Source organism: Echinops telfairi, unplaced genomic scaffold (genome assembly GCF_000313985.2).
Source record: "Echinops telfairi isolate 266 unplaced genomic scaffold, ASM31398v2 ScPeMD7_3;HRSCAF=10, whole genome shotgun sequence".
Classification (NCBI taxonomy): domain Eukaryota; kingdom Metazoa; phylum Chordata; class Mammalia; order Afrosoricida; family Tenrecidae; genus Echinops; species Echinops telfairi.
In genome coordinates this window covers 14,549,330-14,555,200 of record NW_022103899.1, presented here as the reverse complement: position 1 = coordinate 14,555,200, position 5,871 = coordinate 14,549,330, and positions in this window count along the sequence as shown.

Sequence of the window (5,871 nt, the reverse complement as noted above, 5' to 3'; positions counted from 1 at the left end):
GATCACTTTTCAGGGGATAAATAAGTAATATGAGCATGCCTAACTTTAAGAAGGCATGTTTGCAGAACAAAACCTCCAGAAGAAATGAAAAATTGTACTGAGCACTCATTCAGCACTATTGAATATCTCATTGTCCTTTTTGGGTTCTGAGCATAGAAGCAGCTGGTAGGTTAGAACTACTAACCTTGTGGTTAGCAGCCCAACACCTTTATAATCCATTATGCCACCAGGGCTCCTTTACTTAGCACTAGTAATATTTTAAATATTTGAAGACATGTATATATATAAAAACAAGAGCCCTGGTGGTGTAATGGGTTACTAGTTAAGCTGCTAAATACACAGTTAGCAGTTTGAAACCCCTGCAGGAGAAAGACAAGGCTTTCTACTCCCATAGAAACTTCCATGAGTCACCATCATGGAAACTCCCAGGGGCGTTCTGCCTTGATGTAGAGGGTCACTGCGAATCAGAATTGGCTCAATGGTGATTTAGGTGTTGCGTTTGATAGCTCAGACATCATTTAGATGTTATTATCTAAGCTCTACTTATATAAGATTCAATAATCCATGGCCTACAAACCTCATTATAGTCAACTTTTGCAGACGATTGAAAGCCTAAAACAATAAAGTCTTTAACTTTTATTTCAAATATTGAAATTAAATTGAATCAATAAATGCCAGTTTTGGAAAATGTAAGACCTTTAAGAAAATAAAAATAAAACAAACCACATTTATCTGTTCAAAGTTGCTGTACAGAGCAAAAGGCATGCTCATAAAATCATTAGAAAAAAAATAAAGTTAGAGGAATGTCTAATGAACCCATGCAAACCTCAGTGGTTTCTTCAAGTTGCTGAAATTTTGGGTTCAGTTAGATCTCTAAAGTAGACTCGGAGACAATGAAAACACGAGAAGACCACATGAGGGATTTCCTGAGTCAAATGAAAACCATAAACTGTAAATGAGTTGTAGGCTAAGTTTTTATTTTCAAAGAACATGTGTGGAGACATAGAAATAATATCCTCAAATTCAAACCTTTGCCATAGAGATTTAAATTTAAAAAACAAACAATTTCCAGCCACATCATTCAAGTAGGCCAGTTCCCTAAATTTTACACACGTTTAGGGTGGCCTTATTTCCCCATCTCTCCAACCCTCTGTTACATTCAGAGCACCATAAGCAAGCACTGCATAAAATGCTAACTTTCTCTCATCATATTAACACAAAGTGTTGGTCTGAAAAGCATAGACTTAGCTGAAGCTTCTATCATCTCAATTTTTAAAAAGTAGATGAAAGATGATTCAGCTAACTTCTGAAGCATCTCAAGGTTGTGATAAGCTAAGGGAACAGGAAAGTTCAGAGTTATATTCTACTCTTGTTGAAATTTATTGCATACTGAATGTTACTTTGAATATTAAACACAACTCAGGGTTTAAATTTATGTACCAAAAATCTATCCACAAAGTAATTGTTGCCTATTCAACTTCCAAGTGAATTTTCAAGTTCTTTATGGTTCACAAACTTTGTGCTTGGCCCAGCCTGTATCTGTTTGCTGTTATCTTCTCCTTCATTAGCTCTGAAAGAAGCAAAACAGAAACACGCTCGTTCACGCCATCACATAGACGTAAGCATGTGACGTCTTTTATTACACATTAGAACTAAATATCTATATGCAGTGAACACTGCATAACGAATAATGAATGAACACTGGTTTGTTTTTGCTGTAATATGTTTGGGTAAGGGTCACAATATATATAAATTACATTAATTGAAACTATCTGGAGGAAATTAAAATAAAGAACCAATTTCTAATGGTGTGAATAATTTAGCACAAATATGCTCTGGGAGAAAACATTATGGAACAGTTTAGACATTGGATATATATTCTTATTTAGGGGCATAAGTTACTATATTCTCCCAAGTAGGTCTGAAAAAATGCTGTACTAAATCTCCCTAATGAAATATAGAAGGGGGTGTGGTGGAGTAATGTTTTTTAATATGGCTCTTTTATCCATGTCTCTGTAATGCTCACCAAATGATTGGGTGGCACTGTGAAAATTATAAGGCACGTGTATCAAAACACGCACACAGCAGAAGACAAAAAATAAGATACTTATGCGCACCAAAATACCTTGTCAAAAGAGGAAAAAGAGAACTCAGAGATGGGAAAAAATCTGACACTGACAGTAAATGGTGAGGATATCTTGGTCATTTGTGATCGCCTCTTTCCTAGCTAAAAGGATGAGTTACCTTGGCAGGAAGATGGCCACCAGTGGCAGAGGTCAGGCTCAGAGGCATTTGTCATGAGTGGCACCGTCACTAATTACTGAAGGCTCTTTTCCATTTTCCAATGCTCGGTTTATTCACTTCTAGCCACATCAAACAATCTAACTCGCTTAAAATTAACTTCAGTCATTAGCTATAAGGGTAACACAAAATTAATTCAGCATCATATCAGTTCCTGGCCTTTAATCCCATTAGGCATTGCCTTCATCAGAGTACTCACCAGGATAGAGTTGGAGAGAGCAGGAGCTGATGCCTCCTACTTGGTTCCTAGCTCTCTGCGTTCAGTCTTTCTACCCTGGCCTTTTATAGGCGGTCTTGCTGGCTCTTTGACATCGTTCTAACATTCGGCCAAGGTGTTATCAGGGTTCCCCAGATGTGTCTGGGGAGCTTCTAGGTGCCGCTTTGATAGGTGGTTTACTTCTTTTCAGTGAGTTTGCAGTGGTTCAGCATTTCTTACTGGGCTTTTAGTTTCTCTCAAAATGGAGTCACTTACGTTGACAGGTGGTATGTTATTCAGCATCTTGCAAGGAAGTTCCGTGTCTTGTAAAGTAGTTTTAACATGCTCTCATCAGCATCAGAGGCTGAGGCATGAAAATCATCGCACATAGCAAAGGAACCAGGTTGAGACTAGAGTCTAGGCAAAGACATTATGAGACAGAACTGAGAATCAACTCAGAGACTATGAGGCCTATAAAGCAGTGCAGTGAGCCAACTTCCTGACCCATAGAGGCAGAAAGACGGAGTGGCTGCCTGAAAAGAGGTGTTGCTGCGGACCAATGACTGTATCCCTACAACTTACTGATGCTGGCTGTGGTAACCTTTAAAGTTTCTTAATAAACCGTCATAATTGTGAGTATTGTTTGTGAGTTCCGGGGCCATTGCAATGAATTATTGAGCCCAGCAGGAAAATAGTGTGCTATAGGAGGAATAGTTGGTGTCCAATAAGGTAAAGAAAGATGGAAGCCGGGGGCATGTCCGATCCCTACCTCATGGCAATAGGGAAATGTCAGAGGAGATCAGATATGCTCCCACTGTCCCTGCTGTCTTCAGGGCCTTAAAAAGCTTCATAGCAAAATTCCTTTAACTTTTAATTCCATTCTTCCATGAACTTTTAAAAATCTTCTCATGTATTTATACTGGCTTTTTAATTGATCATTTTCTTTGAAGTATGCTTCGACAGCTGTTAGTCCTGGCTAAAGAAATTAAGATGATATGTTTCACTTTCTATTGTCATACAACAAATTACCACAAATGTGATGGTTCACAGTTCTTTAGGTCAGCATGTGGATGGTGTGAGTGGGCTCTGTACTCAGAGAGAGACAAACCAAGGTCTTGGTTGAGCTGAGGCTTCCCCCGGAATCTCCTCTTAGTTACCTCGTGCTGCTATATCAGAGATACCACAAGTGGATAGCTTACCCAAACACATATAAGCATTTCACATTCAATGGGGGGAAAGACAGACCCTTCAAAAAATGGTGCTGCCAAAATTGAATTTCCATTTGCAAAAGAATGAAACAGGACCCAAACCTCACTTCAGATACAAAAATAATCTCAAGATGGATTAAAGATCTATACATAAACCCTAGACCTAAAAAGATCATTAATGAGAAAACTAGGGACAAACATAGGTGGGCCTAAATATAGGGGATAACCAAATCAAATAAACAACCTCATTTCCCTTAATTCAGAGTCACAGCAGCCCTATAGAACAGGTGCCTCTGTGGGTTTCTGAGACTGAAACCCCTTATGGGAGTAGATAGCCTCATCTTCCTCCCAAGAAGCAGATGGTGGTTTTCAACGGCTGACCTTGTGGTTAGCAGCCCAACAGGAAGCTACTAAGCCACCAGGGATAAAACACATCACCAAAAATATCAAAACACGCACACAGCAGAAGACAAAAAATCAGATACTTATGCACACCAAAATACCTTGTCAGAAGAGAAGAAGAGAACTCAGAGATGGGAAAAAATCTGGCACTGACATATGACCCAGGAACTAATCTCTAAAATCGTCAGAGAACTAGAACATTTCAACATCAAAAAGACAGACCAGTTAAAGTGTCACCAAAGAAGACATCCAGTTAGCCAACAAACATGTGAAGAATCTCTCAAAATCACCAGCCATTAAAGATGAAAATCAAAACAATGATGGGATAACACCTCATACTAGCATTGACAACAAAGTACACAATCACAGAAAACAACAAATGCTGACCAGAGTGGGAGTGATAAGCTGATACTCTGTTTGTGGCACTGTAAAATTATACAACTTATGGGAAGCAGTATGGTGCTGCCTCAAACAACTGGGAAATCACAGATGACCTAGCAGCTGTGCTACTAGGTGTTTACTGTACAGAAGTAAAAAACAGAGCCCAAACAGATGTACACCCTTGTTCATTGCAGCACTGTTCACAATAGCAAAAAGATGGACAACAACCTAAATTCTTGACAGTGGAAGAATGGGTACCATATATACTCGAGTATAAGCCGAACCGAGGCATCTAATTTTACCACAAGAACTGGGAACTTTATTGATGAGTATAAGCCTGGCGTGGTAAATGCAGCAGCTACCAGTAAATTTCAAAATAAAAATAGATACCAATAAAATTACATTAGTTGAAGCATCAGTAGGTTAAATGTTTTTGAAAACTTATTTCAAAGAAAAACAGAAAAGTAGCTCTGTAAGTGGAAAAGAGGGTCAACAAAAACAATAACTTTAAAAGTACAAAAACCTTAGCTCAATTGGCAACCAAGCTAAAACACAATACTTAAAATCCTTCAAAACCGGGTTTCTCCTCCTCATCTGTCTGTCCAAGCAGAGCTTCCGCTTTAGCTGGTGTGAGGTTATCAGACAGACATTGTCGTCCTCACTGAGTCCGCAGTCATCGCCGTCACTGCTGCCGCCGTCACTGCTGCCGTTCTCACACACAGCGCCGTCTCACTGCCATCCACGGCATTTCTGATGGCACATTCCCTGAAGACGCGTTGCACCCCATCCTCTGGAATCTCTTCCTAGGCATCACGAACCCACTTTGCTGTCAATTCTATGTTGGGCTTCATCAGATTTCCAGTTTTCATCAGTCGAGCTTGACCAGACGACATCCATTCATGCCACATCTTTCACACACAGTCTTTGAAAGGTTTATTTAAACACACAGCTAGGGCCTGAAATACAGAAGTAAGACCACCTGGAACAATGGCCAACTTGAGAAGACTTTTTTTTATGTCATAAGATGTGTGGGCACTGAACATATCCCAAACTAGCAATGGTGGTCTTTTTCTTTAAGGCTGCTCTGGGTCATCTGTTCCAAATTTCTTCCAGCCATTTTTTTGGTCCGTCTTCATTCATCCATTAAAATGTGCACGCACTGTAATTCGTGGTGGGAATTTGACCTTTTTAGGCAAGGTCTTTCTTTTAAAAATAATGACCGACCGCAGCTTAGTTCCCTTAGCCAAACATGACAGAACAACTGTGAAATGGTTTTTTTTTTCATTTCCTGTGGTTCTGAGTAAAGTAGTAGCTTTGTCTCCCAAACTTGCTATGGTTCTGTTGCTTGGAAGATCAAAGGTCATAGGTGTTTCCCAATACCTC